The 24,331-nt window shown below is 43.9% G+C and overlaps 1 protein-coding gene across 2 annotated transcripts in view; it reads right to left on the bottom strand.

Moving 5' to 3' along the window:
* The window catches only part of LOC127004029 (protein inscuteable homolog), a 225,072-nt gene that overhangs the window by 124,330 nt on the left and 76,411 nt on the right, over positions 1-24,331 (bottom strand). For both annotated transcript variants that reach the window (XM_050871254.1, XM_050871256.1), the window contains one exon: positions 8,194-8,237. The gene's annotated coding sequence lies outside the window, so the exon portion shown is untranslated. The remainder of the gene's footprint in view (positions 1-8,193; positions 8,238-24,331) is intronic.

Raw genomic sequence — 24,331 nt, 5'->3', positions numbered from 1 at the left:
CCTCCATCCTTCCTTTCTTCCTTCCGTCCTTCTTTCTTCCTTCCCTTCCTTCCTCCCTTTTTTTTTTAACCTTCCTCTTCCCACTCTTGACAAAATAATGATTAAGTATTTTTGCAAGTATTTAAACAAGCCAGTGCGATTTGAAGCGAATGGAGACTAACACAAGGCCTAAACATCAACAGCATGAAACTAATTGTATATATGGATCATGTATAAGAGAAATATTCAAAGTAAACGATCTGAATTACAAGGCATGAACTGAAAGGCGTCGATTTTAAAGGAAGTGCGTAGGAGAGAAATTTCAATGCGGCATCAGATAATAATCCCCCTGCCCGGCTCCAACACGGACGATACAGAAAAAATAAATAAATAAATAAATAAACAAAAAAAAAAGAGGAATAGCTAGGAGTTAAAATGAAGAACAGCAATTTATGATAGCAAGAAAGGCAGAGAGAAGAGTTGTACGCGGTGACTCTGATAGCAAGAACCTGGAGCGGCGATGAGATTTTAACTTATATTTTTCTTCTTGTTTTAATATCGAGGCGCATGCTGGATCGCTTTTCTTCTTACTCTTATTCTCATTTTTATTATTCTTTTTTCTTATCCTCCTCCTCCTCTTCCTCCTCCTCTTCTTCGTCCTTCTCTTCATCCTCATCCTCCTCATCCTCCTCAGCATCATACTTTCCACCCCAATCACCAACAATATTACAGCAGAATCACCTGAACATATTAAACAGAAAAAAATAAGCTTTGACCAATATAACCAAATGACGGACGAGGCTTATCTTCCCTCTTGAGCAACTGCCTTTCTCTCTATCCCTCGCCTGCCTTAGTCACCCTTCACACTACGTACAGTTAATAAAAGAAACATATGTACACGCAGAGAACAAAGAGAGATGTGAATGAACGAAAGGGCAACAAAGCAACGTAAACACAGGAGGAAGAATTACGAAAAGGAAGATTACGAAAGCAAAGAGAAAGGATATTTTAAAAGAAGGGGGCAGTAGTAAAGGCAACGGTAAGCAATGATATGAGAAAGAGGAAGTCACGGAAAAGATAAACGATAGGAAAGAAATAACAAGGACTCGCAATAATGGAAAGTGAAACCGAGAAATGAGTTGTACAATCAGACGATATTTTCTTCTCTCTTTCTTGTAATGGTAAACAAAAATCTTAAACATCTTGATCTCTTCCCGCAATCCTAATACTCCTCCTTCTTCTCCTCCTCCTCTTCCTCCTCCTCCTCTTCTTCCTCCTCTTTTTCCATCTTCATCTGCAAGCGGTAACTTTTTTCTCTTATAATCGTAAACAAGAATATCAAACACCTCTCTGACTCTCCTCTCAACACTGATCCTTCTCCTCCTCCTTCATCTTCATCTCCTCCTTCTTCTCTGACTCTCCTTTCAATCCTCCTCCTCCTCCTCCTCCATCAGCCGTAATCGAAGGGGAGGGACAGGAAAGATTAGGAAACACGAGGATGGCGCTGATTCCAGAACGCCGTTGCCCTGTCCCGCACAATAGCGCTCCTCCGTGATAAATCGTTCCATTCAGAGCGTCATAATGGCTCCTGAACGCAACCCGCCGACGACAGCGTGTAAAATATTGCATCAAGGTCGTTGTTATGCCTCGCTGCCCTCGCCATTTATCTTACAAACTTTTGGGAGATAGGAGGAGGTGAAGGACGAGGGGATGAGGGGAGGAAGGGAAGGAGAAGAGGGACGAGGGAAGGAAGTGTAGGAGGGGATTGAGGGAGGGGTACGGAGAGTAAGGAATGGGTGAATGTCATGATAGGCGAGAATGGAGTGATGTGGTGCAGGTTAAATGAAGACGTGCAGGTTGGACAGGTAGGCATTATAGTGGCCTTCAAAATGATAGAATATGAATAAAAGTGAAGTAGAGAATGGAAAAGGGTTGGAAAAAAAGATGCATTCGCGGAAGCAAGAAAGAAATGGAGAAAGATAGAAATACTGAGAAGAAAGAATGAAAAAAAGTAAAGGAAGAATGCAAAGAAAAGAAAAATAAACAAAAAGAAATCAAAGAAAAAAGGTAAGACAAGAAAGTAACAAAGGAGAACATAGTGAAAATAGGAAAACACTATTCAAGCGTGAGGGTAGAGAGAGACAGAGACAGAGACAGATAGGATATAAATAAGACAGAAATGTAGACAAGCACAGCAAACAGAGAAAAATAGACAAACGTGCTGATAGATAAACTAATAGACAATTGGAATAGACACCAGAAGAAATGAAACAAAAAAAAAACAGAAGTAAAAAGAAAGAGAAAAAAGGGGGAAAGGAGTTCACTTAATCTGCCTAACATCTTTTTTTATTAGTCGGCCGGCAGTAAACGGATCGTAAACTCCCCAATAGACTAATAACACCTTTGTTGCTTTATTATCCTTACCTGGACAGCCCCCGTGCCCCCAACACCTGTCCTGACCTCCCTCCCTTCCTCCTCCCCTACCTAACTCCCTTTTTCCCTCCCTCCCTCCTTCCTTCCCCTACAACTACTACCATCACCACCATCATCATCACCACACAGCCTCCTCCTTTTCTTCGTTCTTCTCCCCCCTTCCTCTTCTTCCTAGTCCTTCTCCTTCTCTTCCTCCTCCATCTTCTAGTCGTCCTTCCTTTCCACCATCATCGCTACCTCCTTCTTTTCATCTTATTTCTTCCTTGTCTTCCTCCGTTCCTGTCTCCTCTTCCGTCTCCACCTTTTCTCTTTTCCTTCGTTTCTTGTTGTGCTTTGTTTTCCTTTCATTCTCTTAACCTTATATTTTCCTACTCGTTTTTATTATCTATCTTTATCGAAGCTTCTCTGCCTCTTTCTCTTTCATTGTTTTAACCTATTATTATTACCCTTCCTTCGACTTTGCTTTTCATAATTCGTCTTGTGATTTATTTCCCTTTTTTGTCTTTTTTTTCAGCATACTTCATCAGTTATTTTCCGTTCCTTCCTTTTCCATTTTACTTTTTTTAACGCACTCTTAATTCTTCACAGCTTTCCTTTTACTTTACATTTTCTTCAACAATAAAGAATCTTCCTGTTTCCTTTACATTCACATTCGTTCCCCTTCCTTTATCCTTTTATTTCTTCTCTTTTCCCAAACGTCTTTTATCTCTTCTCTTTTCCCTAACGTCTTTTATCTCTTCTCCTTTCCCTAACGTCTTTTATCTCTTCTCTTTTCCCTAACGTCTTTTATCTCTTCTCCTTTCCCTAACGTCTTTTATCTCTTCTCCTTTCCCTAACGTCTTTTATCTCTTCTCTTTTCCCTAATGTCTTTTATCTCTTCTCCTTTCCCTAACGTCTTTTATCTCTTCTCCTTTCCCAAGCGTCCCTTTAATCAATCTACCGAGGATGGGTTTTTTTTTTCATATAGTACCGGAAGATTAAAGGAACCACTCACATTACCCGCTGCTTCATTTACCTCCGTGGCTGGGTAGAGATGCTTACCCGAACACTAAAGATACCGTTGTAATCACCCGCTTTTTCACGTGGCTGTGTAGAGACGGGCATTTGTACATGAAAGGCGCCGTTCTAATCACCTCGCCTTGTTTTCGGCCACGCTGTTAAGGGTACAACGAGGCCCACACTCAAGGTTACGCCCCTGCCCTTTCCGCCCTTCCTTCCTTCCTTCCTTGACACACCCGAGCCACACCCATCCCCTTGACCAAACTCTTAAAACACTTCAAAACAATAACGATGTTCACTGAGCCGCAAAACGACGCCATGATGCTCCCCCACCATCATCATCGCTTACACTACCCTTCCTCCTCTGCCTCCTTCTTTCACTCCCTCAGCAGCCCCCATAACCACCACCACCCCAGCTCACCTGCTTGACCTCAATAAAACATCCTAAAACAACCACATTCGTCCGGCCACCAAGCACCACCACCACCACCGTCACCACTTCCTCCTCCTCCTTCGCCAATATATCCCCTCCCTCACCCCAATCACCACCATCATCATCACCTCCTCCTCCTTTTCCCTTTACCGTCATCACTACACTCTACGTTCCATCCTCCACACTACTACTGCCATCACCATATCATCATCACCGCATCGCCTGATCCTTATTTTCTTCCTAGTTCTCCCTCTCTTCCTCCTCCTTCTAGTCGTCCTTCCTTTCCACCATCATCTTTGCCTCCTCTTCCATTTTCATCACCATCACCTCCACCACCAGCACCCTCGCCACCACACTTCCTCCTGGTCATACCAACGCCACACCCATCGACTGACCACATCCCACTAAAACAGCCAACCACACTGCCTTCTTAGCCTTCAACAACCGCAACAGCCCATCAACTCTTTCAAATTGGAACAACAACAACTAAAACGACTCTTGTTTTTCGTGGATATATATGTTTTCGTTTGTTTTTTCTTTTCCTTTTTTTTTTTTTTTTTTTTTGTTGTGTGTGTGTGTGTGTGTGTGTGTGTGTGTGTGTGTGTGTGTGTGTGTGTGTGTGTGTGTGTGTGTGTGTGTGTGTGTGTGTGTGCGAGTTGCTGTTCATCCACTTTATGTCTTATTGTTCTTGGCCTCTAGTTTTATGATTATTGTGTTTACTATTTTTTTTATTTATTTATTACTGAAACGACTACTATTGTTTTTCATGGATATATTTGTTTTTATCCTTTTTTTCTCGTTTTATGTGTGCGAGTTTCTATTCATTCCTTTCTATGTTTTATTTTCTTCATTTTCAGTTTTTATAATGTTTTGCTAATTATTTTCGGCTTAAACACTAACTAATAGACAACTTCTTTTTCTACGTTTTGGCCGATAGTGCGGGTTAGCTTTTTTTCTCTTCGTAGATTCATATTTTCTTTTTATATTTATCTATTTCTTTTTCTGGGGGGCGAGCGCGAGGTTCTATTCCATTTTGTGCCCTGTTTTCTATCTTTTCAGTTTCACACCTACTTTTTTTTTTCCTTACATTCAGTTCCATAGTCACAGGGTCAGGAGAGACACGATACAGAAATAGTTCATCGTTCCTCGTTCTCTTTCCGTTCATTTTCCTCTGTCACGTTTACAACAACGGTGAGTGAGAAGAGCTTGTCGTCGCTTCATTAAACTCCTCGTTAGCAAAGGCTTAAAGCTCTCCCCGACCTCCATAAAACTGTCCCGGTGCCTTTCGTCGGGACAGCCCTAAATAAAAGGAGGGACGAACAATAACAACGAGCGGTGGAAGGGTATTTTTTTTCTTCAGTCGAGGTTCCCGTTTTTTTAGAGAGAGATTGTTTGCAGGAGTCATAAACCATTCCTTCGGTGGTCTAGGTTGTGGGTGACGAGGGGGAGAGAAAAGGGGGGGGAAGGAGGGGGAAAGAGAAGGGGAGGAAGGAGGACGAGGGAAGGGGGGGGGGGGAGGAGGAGGAGAGAGGGAGGAACATGTGCTTGTGTGAGGAAGAGTGAGGGAGAGATAGGAGTCGGTATTCTCAAGCGCTTCTGCCTCTCACATCAACCACATCCAAAAGCCAAACTGGAGATTAATCGGGTCCTCACGAGTGTTCTTTTGGGTTCATAGTATAAAAGAAGGGTCAAACTACCACCAGGACAATTAAACTACTCATGGAAATGCCCTGAACTCTTACGAAAGCCTTGTTAAGTATGTGTGCTTGTGTGCCAAAATAACCTGAATATGACCCAGCGTGATGAGGTCGAGAGAGGGAAATAAGAGGATAGAGTGGTGGGAACGGTGAGAAAAGGAGGGGGAGATGTGCTTGTCTGAGGAAGGATGAGGGAGAGAGAACTGAGTGGTGAGTAGATGGGGGAGGAAGGCATGAGAATGAGAGAGAGATATACGAACAAGCGAGGATCGTGTAGTGGAAGCAAGGGGTTTAGAGTGGATGGGAAAGGGGAGGAGGAGAGTAAGATGTGCTTGGTGGAAGAATAGAAGAAAAAATACTACATGTGACAGGAAGATTGTGGGTTGTGGAAGGTCTGGAGGTGGAGATGAAGGGAGTGGAGCTTAGTGCCGGTGAGGATGAGGAAACAAATAGAGTGAGTGGCTGTGAGTTGTGGAATTGCGGGTGAGGAAGTGTGGCCTCTTAGTAAAGGTTGGGAGGGTATCGAAGTGTGGGCAGAAGGAATATTTTGATCCAGGATGGGAAGGCAAGCCAGTGTGGAGTGGTGTGGGTGAGTGAAGGGTAAAAAGAAATGGGTGGAGGAAAGGGTGGAAGGAAGAGTGTGATGGAGAAACATGATACGGTGTTGAAATTAGGGCGTTAGGACAAATAAGAGAGAGAGAGAGAGAGAGAGAGAGAGAGAGAGAGAGAGAGAGAGCGGCGTGTGTGTGTGTGTGTGTGTGTGTGTGTGTGTGTGTGTGTGTGTGTGTGTGTGTGTGTGTGTGTGTGTGTGTTTAGTATGTGTGCTTTTATGATTAATGAAACTCGTTTTTATCGTACGTGTTAACGAAATTAGAACACAACATTGCATTCAAGATTTCCCGATAACTACCAACACACACACACACACACACACACACACACACACACACACACATACAAACAAACAAACACACACACAGCCCAACCCAACCCAACCCAACACACACACACACACACACACACACACACACACACACACACACACACACACACATGGTCGCCGTCATATGCGTGGAGCCAGCGGCCCCCAAACAGGTTTTCTCTGGCAGGTTCCTGAGCTCGCTGACCGCTTGCTGAATTTACATTTTGTGCAACCGCGCGGAGGTCAGCGACTCAGCGCCTTCACGCGGACGAGTGCTGGCGTGGCGAGGCGAGGTGGCGCGGGTGGTGGATGGGTATGTATAGGGGAGGAAAGGTAGAATGGATAGGTGGAAAAGGGTGAAGAAAGGGATGAAGGGGCGTGAGAAAGGTAGTGAAGGTGGTGGTGGAAGGTAGTGGATAGGGGAAAACAGTAATTCGGAAGAGAGGAAGGTGGATGGTGGTGAGGAAACTTGTGGAGGTAGTGAAGGTGGTGGTGGAAGGTCGTGGATGGGGAAGGAAAAGTTGCACGGATAAAAGGAAAGTGAATAGGGGTGTGGAAAGGGGTGGAAGGGCGTGAGTGGACGAGGATGATGGATTCAGCTGGGAGAGATGTTGAAGGAATTACGGGAGAGAGGGGGTGGAGGGGGTCAGTGCATGGGTGGTGGGGGTCAAAGGGTGGAGAGGGCCAGGGAGTGTCGTGCATCCAAGGTCAAGGTTGAAGAGAGCAAAAGGCTTGGGTCTTACAGGGTCAGAGGGTCAGTCTTAAGATTTAAAGATGGCGAGTCTCAGGTTGGGCGCATATTTAGGGTTTCCCGCTTGAAGGGCCGAGGCTTTGGGAGTGGAAGGGTTGTTTAGGGGACGTGGCGGTCGTGGTCGCAGCGTCACTGTTTTCATTGTCAAAGAGGGACCACAAAAGGCTGCAAAAGTGAACCGCAAAAAGACAAGAAAAGGCAATAATATAGGCAGAGATGTTTGTGTGTGTGTGTGTGTGTGTGTGTGTGTGTGTGTGTGTGTGTGTGTGTGTGTGTGTGTGTGTGTGTGTGTGTGTGTGTGTGTGTGTGTGAGAGAGAGAGAGAGAGAGAGAGAGAGAGAGAGAGAGAGAGAGAGAGAGAGAGAGAGAGAGAGAGAGAGATGTGTGTGTGTGTGTGTGTGTGTGTGTGTGTGTGTGTGTGTGTGTGTGTGTGTGTGTGTGTGTGTGTGTGTGTGTGTGTGTGTGTGTGTGTGTGTGTGTGTGTGTGTGTGTGAGTGAATATCGAGAAGCAGTGAAAAAAATGTCTGATAATCTATTTTACGTACAGATAATAAAAGTGAAAGATAACAAACAGGTACAAACAGACAGGTAGAAAGGTATACAAATAGATACACAGATAGATGACTAAACAGATAGATAGATACAGACAAATACATACCTCCAACCAGCAGACATTCCTTCCTTCATTCCTCACACACAAACACACAATCCATACCTCCGTTCGCTCGTACAGATGACATAAAATTCTTCGTGCATGACCGCTCCGTGCAATAATACAGGTAAGCACGCAGGTGTTCATGTGCGTGTACGTTACTGTGGGTATATATGTGTGTATGTGTGCCTCTGTGAATGCCGTGTGTAACTATGTATGTGAGTAGATAGGTAGGTAGTATGTATATGAATGTCCGTATGGGTGTGTATGTATCAAAGATAGGTAGGAAAAAATAAGGAACAAAGGTAAGCAACATTGCCAGACTTACCTGTGGTGGTGGTGGTGGTGGTGGTAGCCGCGGGCCTCCTTTACCTGCAACAGAGGAACATATGAACATCAGGATCCGTTAGGCCCGCACCGAAGGAGGAAAAAAAGATAACAGGAAAAATGGAATAATCTCTACATCAACCTAAAATTACCGTGGAACTGGAAGGCAAATACGTAACCACACGCACTCCACGACGCAGGTGTGCAAGTATGTATGTATGTATGTATGTATGTATGGAGAAGGTATTTTGTTAGGTAGGTCTCTATGTATGTATGTGTATATGTATGTATGAATGTATGTATGTATGTGTGTGTGTAAGTTTGTGTGTATGAATGCATGTATGAATATGTGTACGTAATACGAGTTTTTATTCATACTAATTCGAAATAGTATAACACAATCTCTGTATTACAATTCCCCTTGAAACAAACAGTGAACCTGACGTACATAAGAAAAAAAAAAAAAGAGACCTCCATATAAGCAACGGACTCGCATTTTTCCCCTTGCAAAACAAGACATAAAAGAAAAAAAACATGCGGTACAGTTACTTTTTAATTAAGGAGCCTTCCCACTTTTTACACCACGCTGCATTCTGACCAACACAACCTTTTCCGCGGGCTCATCAATCTCCCAGCCTGTTCACACCTATTGTTACATCCATCTACCCGTCTCCTCGCGCCGCTCTACCACCAATACCTGTGCTACATCCTTCCTCTGCACCTATAGGCCACACAGTATAGAAGGGGTAGAAATAATCGTCATCCCCTACTCGTTCATTCACCACAAAGGTCAGAATCGTCGATCATCCCCCAGCTACTGTTCACCTTGTAATCTGATATGCTGAACCCTTTCCTGGCTTACCAAACTCCCTCCCTCGCTTTCTATTTTATCTTTTTCTCGCCACTATCCTTTCTTGTTTCTGTCTTTCTCTCTCTCTCTCCCCATCTTCCTTCCCACAGCCCTCTCACCTTGATTTCTATATTTCTCACCATTTTCTCACTCTTTCCCCTTTCTCCTTAATCTCCCTTCTTTTTCTATCTCTCTCTTCCTCCGTCTCTCACTTCCCTTTCCATATTTCCATCGTCATCCTCTTTCCTTCCATTTCCTACCTTCCTATCAATTCACTCGCACTCACCTTTTCTTTCTTCTTTTCCTTTCCTTTTCTCTATCTTCTCCTCTCTCTCTTTCTCTCAATATCACCTCTCCCTGGACACCATCTTCTCTCCCTTCATCCCGCTCTCTCCATCCCATCCTCGCTCTGTCTTCCCACCCTCCCTACCCTCACTCTACCTTCCCACCCTCCCTACCCTCTATCCGCCTTCCCACCCTCCCCACCCCCTTCTCCCATCCCGCTATGATTAATGAGTGTGGAAGTGACGCTCGGTGTGGCTGTCATCGGCTCCTCCCTTGATAACACACACCAGCGATGATACTGTTGGCGCAGGACAGACCCAATGAGGCTAGGGTGGAGGAAGGGGCGAGGAACGGGAAGGAGGGACGGAGGAGACAAAGGAAAGGTGGGATGGGATAGAGGGTGAGAAATAGGGAGAAAGAAAGAAAGTAAGGAAGATGAAGGGAATAAACGAAGGACGAAAGGTGGGAAAGAAGAAAGGTAAGCAAGGGAAAGGTGGAAGAAATGGAGGCAAAGAAAAAAAAAGGAATTAAAGAAAGTGAAAAAGGAGAAGAGAGAGACAGGCAATGGGGGAAGAAAGGTGAGAGGCGAAGAAAAAAACGAAGATAAAGAAAGAAAAGAAAAGAGGAAGGACGGGAGAAGAGAAATGGAAAGAGGAAAGGAGAAGAGAAACGGAAGGAGGTAGAAGGAGAGAAGGAACATATGGGAGAGGATGAGGCAGACAGGGAGGGCGGGAAGAAGGGTGAGAGAGGTGAAGGGTTAAAAGGATACCGATAGATTAATGGAGTATGATAAATTGACGGAGCGTGAAACAGGGTGAGAATGACGTGAGGAAAGTGGTTTAAATGGATATGGGTGGTGATTAGCGCCGCGGGGAGAGATGGAAGGAGGCGAGGCTGAAAAAATGAGGGATGAGGAGGGGGAGAAAAAGTACCACTATGGGACTTGAGTAGAAAAAAAGAACATTAGCAAGGATAACAGGAGAGAGAAGAGGTGACAAGGGAGAACAGACGGGAAAAGAGAAGACGAAATTAATATAAAACAAAATGCGAATAGGGGTAGGAAAAAAAATAACGACGAGGAGGATGAAAAAAGCTATCACTATGGGACTTGAATAGAAAAAAAGAACATTAGCAAGGATAACAGGAGAGAGAAGAGGTGACAAGGGAGAACAGACGGGAAAAGAGAAGACGAAATTAATATAAAACAAAATGCGAATAGGGCTAGGAAAAAAAATAACGACGAGGAGGATGAAAGAAGCTATCACTATGGGACTTGAATGAGAAAAACAAACATTAGCAAGGTAACAGGAGAATAATGGCGGAAAAAGGGTTAACTTTAAAAGGAGGAGAAGGCAAAATTGGTGTAAAACTAAAAGCGAATGTGAAAAAAGATATTAATGGAGGGAGAATGAAAAAAATAGGTGTGAAAAAAATATATATGATACTTATGGAAGAGACAGATGAAAGAGAAAAACAAAAGCATACGTTGAGAAAGACAGAAAGAATATAAAAGACAGAAAAAAAATGTAATCTGAGAGTACAACTGAATAAGTAAAAAGAATATAAAGTAGGAACATTTGGAAAAAAAAACAGAACGATGAATAATTTCGAGAAGTAGAGAAGAAAGTAGAGAACCCGAAGGAAAAATTAAAAGAAAGAATATAATTACCACGAATAAAGCGGAAAAAGGAAGGTGACTCAAAAAATCAGTAAAGTGAATTAATGAAAAGGAAAAGCTGAGCAAAACAGAATACCGGGATGAAAGGAGAAACCAAAGACAAAGAAGGAGAAATAAGAGAAATGAGAACGACTGTTATGGCCGAGACGGAAAAGACAGTCATTCCTCGCTAATGAAGACAACGAAGGCCAACACGAGGCAATTAAACGAGGGAAATGAACATTTGTCTTGAGGGGAGAACAGCTGATGCCTTGCGTTATAAAGACAATAGTTGTGTCAGCGAGAAAAAAGCTTCCATCACCACAACATTATATGGCGCACAGCCACAAATCCGATGTAAAAGTAAAAGAAAAAAAGAGCAAGCAGAAAATCCTACAGTACATAGAAAACACCATAAAGCTAATCTAGTAACAGTACACACAACGGACGCAAGCCTGATGATGCTGCAACAATGAAAAAATAAAATAAAGAATGAGCAGAAAATCGTACCAAGAATAGAGACGAAGGACTCATAGAAAACATCATAAAGCATTAATTTTAGTCACAAAAAACTTCCAATTGGTAGAACAAATAGAGGAGCACAGAAATATATAGAGAAACGAGAGCAATCAGAAAGTCCAACAAAGAATAAACACGAAAAAACAACAACTTAAAACCAACTTAGTGACAAAGAAAACTTCCAAACGGCAGGACATTATGGGATAACTATCATAAACTATATACACCACACTTCAGGCCCTTTAATAATAAGACGATTGACCCGACTGGAGGTTAGGTCAGCGGAGGTTAAGGAACTATGAGCAATGACCCGCTGTAAGAGTGTCTGCGGCGGCGCGAGGAACAATGGGAAAACAGTGTGACAACGCACGTAATGTACACGCGAGGGAAGGGAAATTGAGCAGGTTTATTATGAGCCCCGACAATGGAGTGGCCATTAAATGCAACACCAAAGCTATAATCAGTACATTCGGATTATCATAACGAGCGTCTTGACTTAAGTGTGACGATTTAGTATTATTACGCGGCGCATTTTTATTATTATATGATTTGTAATTTCTTTGTGTCGTTATCTTGCACAATCCTGAGTGCCTCCATTACTTAAGCACTATAATCACCAATAAGCACAACCACAATACTGTCTTTTTTATGTCGCCATCATGTGCGTCATCATTTACCATTATATTTTTCTGACATTTACAATTTCCTATTCTCTTTACTTCCTCGGTATAGCATTCTTCTCTATCTCTTTCTCTCTGTCACTCTCTTTAACATCACTCACTGTCTTGCTCTTCACCATAGCTTTCAGTAATTACCATTCAACAGGCACGTTACAACACTACATTCCGGTCACTACATTTCCATTTCCATTTCCACCTCCCCCTCTCACCCTCATCCACCTAGTTCTTCCTTACCCATCCTCAAACAATCACATCATCTTCCATCATCTCTCCCTCTTTTCCTATCCGCCTCACATCTGCTCCCAACACTTCCATTTCCCTCTCTCTCTCTCTCCCCCTCTTCCCTCTAGCTCTCCCTTATTCTTCCTTAGGCAAGCACATCTTCACCATCACCTGTCCCATTGCAGTCTCTCCCTTCATTATCGCTGTTATCACTTTTATTACTGTGTATCACCATCACTTCCTAACACATTTCTTCCGTTTTTATCAACATCATTGCGCGTATTATCTCTCTCTCTCTCTCTCTCTCTCTCTCTCTCAGTTCTCGCCAGGTGCATTGCTCTTCCTCACCTCTAATTATAAATACAAAGGCTGTTTATCACCTTAATTATCACTTCATCACGACTTTCTCTCTCTCTCTCTCTCTCTCTCTCATTATCGTAATCACTCGTCGCTCATTACGTTCCCCATAACAATCATTTTCAGGACAACTGTTTTCATACTTCTCATCATTAGTGTAATTCCCTCATAACTTTTGTCTTGAAGGACGAGGGTGAGGCGAGGGAAAACGTGAGGAGAAATGGAATGGGAAAGGATATGAGTGAAGGTGTGATGAATATATGCATTCCATTATCTGTACATTGAGGGATAAAAGATAGATAGATGAAAAGTTACGGAGATAGGGAGAGAGAGAGTATCATCAGCATTATCACCATCATTATCAGTAGTGCTTATAGTAACTTAATAAATATTGTCGTTATCGCCGTAGAAAATAACATATACGCTCACATTTATTACAATCTAAACTATGATCATAAACCTAACGAACAACAAAAGAAGGAAAACGTAACGATAAAAGGTAAGGTAAAGCTGGGTGCACAGGCTATAGCTGCGCGTGGCTGCGGTGCTCATCTCCATACCTTTGGCCCTTTGAGCCTGTGGTGGGTAAAAAAAATATAATAATAATAATAAACATTACCCCGGAACACGGGCCAATGTGAAGTCCGGGATTGCCACAGTTTACCTTTCCCAGGTGTCCCCAGGAGCCCATCTATCGACCAACCCAAGAGGGAGGATGAACAGCTAGGTGAGCTGCACGCCTACTGCCCGGGCCAAGATTCGAAGCCGGGCCCGCGGAGTCTCAGTCAAGCACGCTAACCACTACTCAACGGAGCGTAAAAAACAAAATTTATCATCTAGCTACAATTTCTACGAGACGAGATAAGAAGAATAAAAAAAAATATATTAAACCATCTTGAGCATCACTTTTAATATACTTACCAAGCAATAGTCGAGGCCCTGAATGTTTAAAGGACGCCTAGCACATAACAAAGCACTAATGAGCCTCGCGGAGTTTATGCCCGGCGCGGCGCCGTAAACACCGGGCACGATGAGGCGGAGTGACTAGCGGCGTGGTAATGACGCGGCGAGGGGGCGGAGGACACGCTGTTATCGGCACGTAAGAACAGGCCATAAGGGTGTCTTGGTGTGTGTGTGTGTGTGTGTGTGTGTGTGTGTGTGTGTGTGTAATAATAATAGATCTTCCCCAACACTGTCGTCAGTCTTAATACTCTATCACCCTGTCTATCTCACTCTCTATCTATCTATCCTTTTTTTTTATAGTAGAGGATACAGCTCACAGAAAAAAAAGCCCGTTAGGCACAGTTCCGATAAAAGAAAAAAATAATGAGTGGCCAGAAGAGAGATCAATCTATTTATTTATCTCTATCTATTTTTATATCTATCTATCTGTCTGTCGCTCTCTCCACCCATTAAAACTAAGAGTCACGTCTGAAAGAACTCGTGCTCACTTTCTCTTTCTTCTTTCCTCTCTTTCTTCCTCTCGTTCTTCATCTCTGCCAATTTCCATTCAGAGTCAGTGCATGGACCTCCTGAGTCCCTTCTATAGACTATAAGAAAGTTAGGGAAAGTGTGTGTGTGTGTGTGTGTGTGTGTGTGTGTGTGTGTGTTGTGTGTGTGTGTGTGTGTGTTGTGTGTGTGTTGTGTGTGTGTGTGTGTGTGTGTGTGTGTGTTAGTTTGGCCCAATAAGAAGACAAAAGCCCTTTAAATTATGCAATATGTGCCTTGGGGTTTCCGCTGAGAGAGAGAGAGAGAGAGAGAGAGAGAGAGAGAGAGAGAGAGAGAGAGAGAGAGAGAGAGAGAGAGAGAGAGAGAGAGAGAGAGAGAGAGAGAGAGAGAGAGAGAGAGAGAGAGAGAGAGAGAGAGAGAGAGAGAGAGAGAGAGAGAGAGAGAGAGAGAGAGAGAGAGAGAGAGAGAGAGAGAGAGAGAGAGAGAGAGAGAGAGAGAGAGAGAGAGAGAGAGAGAGAGAGAGAGAGAGAGAGAGAGAGAGAGAGAGAGAGAGAGAGAGAGAGAGAGAGAGAGAGAGAGAGAGAGAGAGAGAGAGAGAGAGAGAGAGAGAGAGAGAGAGAGAGAGAGAGAGAGAGAGAGAGAGAGAGAGATATGACATACAAGGAGAAAATAATAGAGGCTTCTTCACACGCCGCTGAATGGAAGGAAAAACAAACTAGTGATATAAGGTCACGAACATTTCTCACTGATGGGATAACTTAATTTCACCGAAGGCCTTATTTTGGGAGGCCGCCGGATAGAGCGAAGGCCACAATTTCTCCTCCAAGAACAATAATCTTCGCCTCACCATTTCCACACCTCATTACTACGGTTCGGTTCCCACATGAAGCATCGGCAACATACGACAGGAAGCCACAGGATAAGGAGGAAAAAACAATCTGACTTACGTGGGAATGACGGGGCCTTCTTAATTACGGTCTGAAAGGGGTTGGTAAAGAACACACAAGACCACGTTCGATCGTTGTAAATCTGCCGCTAAACCACCAACGGGAGCGCAAGAACGAGATAACAAATGAACGAGGAAACATAAATGCCGAAGCTATAGATTTTGTACTACGGAGCGGAGGAGACGAGAAGACAAAAGGAAAAATTAGAATAGAGCAGATTATCCATTTCTACACACCTCTACATATACGTTGGAAGAACATTTCACTCTCTGCATTAAAAGGAAAGAATGGAATATTGAGACGATATGATTTTGAACTCTTCATCCACGCTTCAAAAAAAATATTGCAATCTTTTCTTTTCTCATTCACTAAAACTTGTTCAAAATGATAAGAGAAAACTCATCTGCTGTCCCTAGTTTTTGCACCTGAAGTTTTTTGCCTCGTGATTTTCATACCCAAGCGAACAGGTGTTGAAGAAGAGCGGATGTGTGGCCAACGCCCGATGGGGAGAAGAGAGGAGAGGATGTGAGAGAAGAGTTGAGGAGAGGAGAGGAGAGGAGAGGAAAGAAGGAAAAAGTAGAGAAGAGAAGACAAAGGAAGGGAAGGGAGGGGAAGGGAAGGAAATTGAAGGTAAGGGAAGGGAAGAAAAGAGACGGGAAGTGAAGGGAAGGGAAGGGAAGGGAGGGGAAGGAAGGAAGGAAGGGAAGGAAGAAAAGGAAGAGAATGGAAGGAAGGAAGGAAGGAAGGGAAGAGAAAGGAAGAGAATGGAATGGAAGGGAAGGGAAGGGAAGGGAAGGGAAGGGAAGGGAAGGGAAGAAAAGGGAAGAGAATGGAATGGAAGGGAAGGGAAGGGAAGGGAAGAAAAGAGACGGGAAGTGAAGGGAAGGGAAGGGAAGGGAAGGGAAGGGAAGGGAAGGGAAGGGAAGGGAAGAAAAGGGAAGAGAATGGAAGGGAAGGGAAGGGAATTGAAGGGAAGGGAAGGGAAGGGAAGGAAAGGAAAGGGAAGGGAAGGAAAGAAAAGGGAAGAGAATGGAAGGGAAGGGAATTGAAGGGAAGGGAAGGGAAGGGAAGAAAATGGAAAAGAAGGGAAGGGAAGGGAAGGGAAGGGAAGGGAAATGAAGGGAAGGGAAGGGAAGGGAAGGGAAGGGAAGGGAAGGGAAGAGAAGGCAAGGCAAGGCAAGGCAAGGCAAGGCAAGGCAAGGCAAGGCAAGGCAATGGAAGGGAAGGGAAGGGATGGGAAGGGAAGGGAAGAGGCGAGAATGGACGGGAAGGCAAGGCAAGGCAAGGCAAGGCAAGGCAAGGGAAGGGAAGGGAAGGGAAGGGAAGGGAAGGGAAGGGAAGGGAAGGCAAGGCAAGGCAAGGCAAGGCAAGGCAAGGCAAGGCAAGGCAAGGCAAGGCAAGGGAAGGGAAGGGAAGGGAAGGGATGGGAAGGGAAGGGAAGAGGCGGGAATGGACGGAAAGGCAAGGCAAGGCAAGGCAAGGCAAGGCAAGGCAAGGCAAGGGAAGGGAAGGCAAGGCAAGGCAAGGCAAGGCAAGGCAAGGCAAGGCAAGGGAAGGGAAGGGAAGGGAAAAAAAGAAGAGAAAAGAAGAGAAGAAGGATAAGAGAAGAGAAGAAAAAAAAAGAAAAGACAAGGCTGGAGTAGAAAAGAGAAGAGAAGAGACAGAGACAGAGAGACCACCGGGAAAACCAGAGGGAAGCCAATGTGGGCACGTCCTCACGCGTTCATTGTCTGCGGGAAGCACATAACTCGCGCAAAACACTCACGCCGCCGATCCGACAGCGTGAGTGATGGGAAGGGAAGAAAAAGGCGTGAACCAGCGACTGAGACACACCAGCAGCAACAACGCCACCAAGACTCGACATCCTTACTCGGTATTACGTTGATGATCTCCCTAAAAGAAAAAAACATGATACCCTATTATGTTTTGTTACCGATCGAAAACAAGACATGGAGACACTTTGAAACGTATGAGGAAAGAGAAGACTCGGTATCCTTAGTTGTTGATGATCTCTGCATTAAAAAGACGTGATATTTTATTCTGTTACGTTACAGATCAGAGGTAAGACGCGGGAACTCTTTGAAATGTAAGAAAAAGGGAAGAGAGAAGTACAGTCACTACATATACTCGACATCCTTGGTATTATGCTGATGATCTCTCAATAAAAAGACAAGATACCCTATTATGTTACGGTTACTGATCAAAAAGCAAGACGCGGAAACCCTTTGAAACGTATGAAAAAAATAAAATAAAATAAAAGAACATGCGATCATCACTACGACTCGACATCCTTCACCAGTTTTATATTGATGATCTCTCCATAAAAAAAGACATGATACTTTATTCTATTACGATACTGATTAGAAGCAGGGCATAGAAACTCTTTGTAATGTATTGAAAAAGGAAAGAAAGAAATGCAGTCACCATCATCACTTGACATATTTTTTTGGTGTGACGTTGATGAGCTCTTAATGAAAAAAAATTATCCCCCGTTACGTCGCTGATCAATGGCAAAACACGTACTCTCTTTTGAAATGTATGAAAAAAGAGAAAAAAGAAAGAAAGAATGAAGTGACTGACTCAGTAACACGCGACTATTAAAGCTTTGCAAAGTCATTATTATTGTTTCTTTGTTACTGTGTCACTAATCCAAACAATCTCCAGAAAGACATGAGGCTTATGTTATTGTTACTGACCCAGAACCGGAGACACAGAAGCTCTCTCAAAAATAATAGAAAGGAAAAACGACACTGAAGGTCAAGAAGAGGTGAGAAGTATTATACCTTTTCTGCTTCATGCTTTTCATTGTTATTTTTTTCTGATCCAAAACTTAAGGAGCAAATTATCTATCAAAAGTATATAAAAGGGAAAAACGCTGAAGGACAAGAGGAGGTAAGGAGGCTTATACTTTTTCTACTTCATTCTTTCCATTGTTATTCTTTTCTGATCCAAAACTTAGGGAACAAATTATCTATCATAAGTATAAGAAAAGGAAAAACGCTGAAGGACAAGAGGAGGTGAGAAGGATTATACTTTTTCTGCTTCATTCTTTCCATTGTTATTCTTTTCCGATCCAAAACTTAAGGAACAAATTATCTCTCAAAAGCCTAAGAAAAGGAAAAACGCTGAAGGACAAGAAGAGGTAAGGAGGATTATACTTTACTTCTTTCTTTCCATTGTTATTCTTTTCCGATCCAAAACTTAAGGAACAAATTATCTATCAAAAGTATAAGAAAAGGAAAAACGCTGAAGGACAAGAGGAGGTAAGGAGGATTATACTTTTTCCTATTTCATTCTTTCCATTGTTATTTTTTTTCTGATCCAAAACTTAAAAACAAAAACGCTTTCACAAGTATAAAAAAAGGGAGAACAAAAGGACAAATAGCTGTGAAAGGATCAAACTCTGTTCTACTTCATTCTTTCCACTGTTATTTTTTTCCCTGATTCGAAACATAACCTCTATCATTAACATTGAAAAAAAATAATAAAGAACACGATAACAAAAACTATGAGCCGGGTTATTGTTTTTCCTTTCATTTAATTGTTTTTTTCTTTAACTTTCCTCAACTTTATTTCTGTCTGCCTTCCTGCGCGTACAAAACATGGCCACTTAAAACTTGGCGTAAGATATCCTGACATTTCCTTTACGTTTTCTAATCTCCCAAATTTCCTGTTGTACAAGATTTGGCAGCGCAGGGACGAATTAATAGTCGGTTCCAACGTAACATTATTGCCTCCCAAGTCTTGTTATTTGCCCCCAAGTACCTCTTCGTTTTGTCTCGACTTCATTATTTTCATTATCGATTTCCAAGCCCATTCACTTCGCACTCTTGCTTCACGCTCTCTCTTTCGCTTCCTCCTCCTCTTCTCCATCTCTCATATCCTCCACTTCACTCTTCTCCTGCTTTGTTCCCTGTCCTTCACCTCCTACACTCCTTTCCCACCCCATGTTCACCACTTTTCTCCTTATCCTTTTCTTCTAACTCTTCCTCTCTTCCCACTCCACCTCCACTTCTGTTCTCCTCCTTTTCTACGTTCCTTCTTCTTTTATTCTTCCATCCACCTTCTTCGTGATTTCATTCTTTCAATCATTTTCACTTCCACTACCGTCGTCCTTTACCTCTTCCTCCTCCTTCTCCTCCTCCACTCCTTCCCATGTATTTTACCTTTTCCCACTTTCCACTTCCTACATCTCTTCCACTTCTACAACTTCATCTCCTCTCCACTATCCCAAACCTCCTCCATTACCTTGCACCTTCTCCACCCATTACCACCCTCGACCTCCTCTATCTCCCTTACTTTATCCACCTCATATACACCGCTCTTCGCCTCCTCCTCCTCCTCATCATCATCATCTGCTTTCCCACTCTTCCTCTATTTTCCATCTTCTCCGACTCTCTTTTCACCTCTACCACTTTCTTTGCTCTTTCTTATTATTCCTTAGTGATGCGTACTTCCGGCTGGAGTCTCAAGTTCAAGGACACGGGGAGGTGGAGGAGGAAGAGGAAGAGGAGGAGGAGGCAGAGGTGAAGGTGGAGGAATATGTTTGTACCCCACGACTAGTTCTTTTACGGCGTCCCAATAACCAGGTGCGGATCTATCAGTCTTATAGCGTGTTCTTATTTATTTACATTTACATGCATATCTGGAGGAGGAGTAGGAGGAGGAGGAGAGAGGGGAAGGAGAGGAGGAGGAGTTAACCACGAGATGAATATAAACAGGGTGGACCAAACCAAGAACACTGAATGAATTGTGAGTATACTTATCCTTCAGTCCCAAGAAGCAACAAAAACTTTTAAAGGGAAGACGCGGGTAGACAATTTTCTTGCATAAGACCGCCGCGTGTGTCGTATTGGTTGCTTGGTTGATTGGTGTCTGTGATCCATTTATACGACGGTGACTTATTTTTCAGTGTGTGTGTGTGTGTGTGTGTGTGTGTGTGCGTGTCGGTTCGTCTCTCCCTCTCTCTCCACGTGTGCTCCATAAATTTCAAGCGCATGATTTATGTCGTCCTCGTAATGGGTATATTTATTGTGACTCCGAATATACGGGTTGATATCAGAGGTGCAGGGAGAGGCAGGAAAGGGCGGAAGAGGAGAGGGAAGGGTGGGCAAGGAGAAGAGTGAAGGAAAGGAGGAGAGAGGGGGAAGTATAGGGAGGGAGAGGAGAGACAGAAAGGACGGGTGAGGGAAGGATGGAAAAGGAGAAGAATAAAGAAAAAAAGAGAGGGAGGAAGGATATGGAAGGAGAGGAGAGAAAGGAAAGGAGGAGAGAGGGGGGAGGATGGGGAAGGAGAAGAGTAAAGAAAAGGAGAGAGGGGGAAGGATAGGGAAGGAGAAGAGAGAAGGAGAGGACGGGTGAAGGAAGGATGGGGAAGGAGAAGAGTGAAGGAAAGGAGAGAGGGAGGAAGGATATGGAAGGAGAGGAGAGAAAGGAAGGGCGGGTGAGGGAAGGATGGGGAAGGAGAGGAGTGGAGAAAAGGAGAGAGGGAAGGATAGAGAAGAAGAATCAAGAAGGATATGAGAAGAGAAAACAGGATTGAGAAATGACGTTTAGGGAGGAGGAGGTCATGTTAAGAGAGTATATATAGAGAGAGGAGGAGGACAGGAATAGAGAGAGGGGAAAAGAGGAAATGAAGTAAAATAGGTGAAGAGGAGCACAGGGGAGAAGAGAGAAGAGGAGATGATATAAGAAGAGCATAGGAAAGAAGGAGAGAAAACAGGACAGAAGAAAAAAAGAAGATTAAACAAGAATATAAAACAAAATGAAAGAGAACTGAGGAAAACCTGAAAAGAAGAAAAGGAGAGAAAAAAAACGAAAATAAAAAAAGAGAAGAAACAAAGAGAAAAAAAGAGGTAAGGATCAAACACAGTCCATTAGTGCTTTCCCGTAATTGTAATATTGACTACACGCATATACTAACAATTTTTAACAAGGTGGTGGACTGGAAGGGACGGGACGGGTCTGGGATGGGATGGGACAGAATAGTATGAGGGGATGGGCTGGAATGGGTTGGTCTGGCGGGGCTGGCCTTGTGGGGAGGATCAAAAAGGTTAAACTGAGTACAAACGCATTTCGGAGGAGTTACATCGGATACTAAGGAGTGCCTATAAGCGCCGAGGTCAACTATAAAGAGCTACGAGAGAGGCTGTTACCAAGGGGCTGAGTGAGGGACAGGCGGCGGTGACGAGGAGAGGTGTGAAGAGAAGAGAGAGGAGAGGAGAGGAAAGAAAGGGGAGTGGTGGTGAGGACTGAGTACGGTGAAGAACAGAGATTGCAAGAGAAGAGAAGAGGAAAACAGGAAAAAAACATGGTGGTGAGGAACAGAGGTGAAAAGAGAAGAGAGAAGGGTAGAGGAGAGGAGGAAAGAAAAGTGGGGTTGAGGACTAAACAGAGGTGATAATAGAGGAGAGAGAAGAGAAAAAAAAGAGGAGAGGAGAGGAAAGAAGGAAAGAAAAGTGGGTTTGAGGAGTAAACAGAGGTGAGAGTAAAAGAGAGAGAAGGGGAAAAAAAGAGGAGAGGAGAGAGAAATGAAGGCAAGGAAAGGTGTAGTAAGGATTGCTTGGTGAGTGTGACGAGGGAAGATTTACAACACACTTTAGGATGGCAATAAGTGGCCGGGGAGAGCGAGGGTTTACGTGAGGGCACTTTTAAACCAGAGCACACGTGGCGATGACAGACTTCTTATACAATGATTTGAGGAAAACGCAAAACCGGTGGAAAAATAAAAGATTAGAGTTTCACTTCCGGGTATTTTTTTTATATTTCTTCATCCTTCAGCCGGTTTAGTTTCGTCCTTTCCAGTTTATTTCATTTATCCTTTCCCACTGTGTAAATATTTATGGAAAAGGAATTTGGTCGATGATATTTTCCCCCTGGTTTTCATATATATCATTTTTTTATTTTTCTAGGTTCTTCTTTTCAGTCTCTTATTTTATTTCATTTCCTCCTCCATAGTGTCATGTCCTTATCTCCCGTTTTTTTTCTTATTATTATCATGAACTCGTCTTCCTCCCTAATCTTCTATACAATGTTCTCTTCTGTATTCCGCCACCTTCTTGCCGTGTCTGTCTTCTCTTCCCTTTTTCTTGTAACTCTACGTCTCCCTTTCTCTTTCAACTTTCGTGTTACCTACCTCTTGATCGTCACTTGTTTTTTCCAGATTTTCTTTCCTCGTCCTTCTGGTTTCTTTATCATTTCTCTCCGCTTTTCTAGTAGCATCCCCTTGAGTTGCCTTCATCTTCCCTTCCATGTTTAAGTCCTTTCCACTCTATTCCTGTCCTCCTTCTCTACTCTCTTAACATGCCCTCCTCCTCCCTAAACGTCATTTCTCAATCCTGTCTTCTCTCTTCATATCCTCCTTGACTCTTCTCCTTCCCTCTCCTTTCCTCTGCCTTCCTTTTCAGTCCTTTCCCACCCTTCCATTGTTTCCTTTTTCAGTCTCTTCCCATCATCCTCGTGTTGCTTCTTTATCCTCACTAGCACAGGCGTAAAAGTTGCTCACCTCCCAGCACCTCCCGCTGTCTCACCTCGCCCTGGTTAGGTGGCCGTGCCCGTCACCTCCCCCACCTAAAGCATTGGTATTCCAGGGACGAGCGGACTGAGGCACGCTTAGCTCCCGGGACAAGCCAGGCGAAGGAAGCAGGCGGCAGCGACGGGGAGGGAAGCTTTAAGGATCAGCGCCTCCTGTCTCCTCTCTGCCCATTACCGTCCTACGACAAGACTCCCGCGTGAAAAGTCCGCCGCATCGCAAGGGAGTTTTATTTTAAGCCGGCGGTGATTAGAGGAAAATGCAAATAAATGGACGCGATATCAAGCAGACCATAATAGGGTTTAATAAGTGGTGCATGCGAGGGGTTGGTTTACTTAGTCTGAAGAGCTTGCATTTTTTCATCCTCCCCCCAACCACGTTCCATACAGGGTACACTCTTACACACACCAAGCAAGGATGAGGATAGGGAGGATAGGGCACAGGGAAGAGGAAGATACTGGGAGAGCAAAAAATGTTAGAAAAGAAACAAAAATAAATATATACCTTACCAGTACTGTAAGCATCATCTCATCTCTCATCTCATCTCTCATCTCTCATCTCTCATCTCTCTCTCTCTCTCTCTCTCTCCCCCCCCCCCCCCTGCCCCCGTCTCTCACACCACGCCCTATGAAACTCGAGAGGGAGGAGGAAGAGGAAGAGGAAGAGGAAGAAGAAGACCCACACCGATGATAGAATGTAATGCGAACGGGGTGGTTTTCTTCTCTTAGTTTATAGAGATCGTGAAGAGGGTACGTTGCTGGGAGGGGAAGGAGGGAGATAGGATGAAAGGGGTAGGAGGAGAGCCAAGAAGGAGAGGGATGGAAGGGGGTACAGAGGTATGGATGGGCGGGTTCAAGAGTATTCCGGGGCAGGACCTTGTTTATGGGACGTCGACCGGGCACGCACAACCGAGCTCTCTTATTTGTTGTGCAAAATTAATGAGCCAAATGCGCTCCTTAAATGAGTTGTTCTTAATCCCTCCCAAGACGAGCGAAAGGAGGAGTAGAAGAGGAAGGGGAAAGAAAGAGAGCCTGCAGGAGTATGAGGAGGAGGAGCAGTAGGAGCAAACGGATTAGAGAAGAGATGGAAGAGATGGAGGATATGAAGGAAGGAATGAGGTTGCAGTGGTATGTGTGGGAGGGGTGCCTGGGCGATGGTGGTGATTAATTAAAGGTGAAGTGGAGTTACCTAACGAATGGACGAGGGAAGAGAGTAAGATCAGTCGTCAGTGCAGGTAAAAAGACAAGAAGACACTGAGGTTTTTTTTTTTTTAAAAGGGAGGCAGCTCAATGGCAAAAAAACAATAAATGCAACCAAAAAAAATACCCTTGGTGCTACTTCGTCCAAGGAAAAAAGAACAAGAGGCCACGAGGTATACACGAAACAGAGGGAAAGGAAGCAAAAAGGAAGAAAAAAAACATACATATAAACTAGTCCCTCCCTCAGACAGTCCACCAAATTGGGTTATCACGGACTCCCGCTGATTCCCCGTCTCTCTCTCTCCCCCTCCCTCCCACAAAGAGACAGGAACCCGCAGACCAACCCCCCCCCCCCCACCACCACCACAATCCCACCACCACCATGACGCTAAGGGTGACCCGTCGCAGCCACCCTCCACGACCTTCACCTGTGCGTTGGTCGT

The sequence above is a fragment of the Eriocheir sinensis genome, chromosome 27 (assembly GCF_024679095.1).
Source record: "Eriocheir sinensis breed Jianghai 21 chromosome 27, ASM2467909v1, whole genome shotgun sequence".
Classification (NCBI taxonomy): Eukaryota; Metazoa; Arthropoda; class Malacostraca; order Decapoda; family Varunidae; genus Eriocheir; species Eriocheir sinensis.
This window is presented reverse-complemented; position numbering and strand designations above follow the sequence as displayed.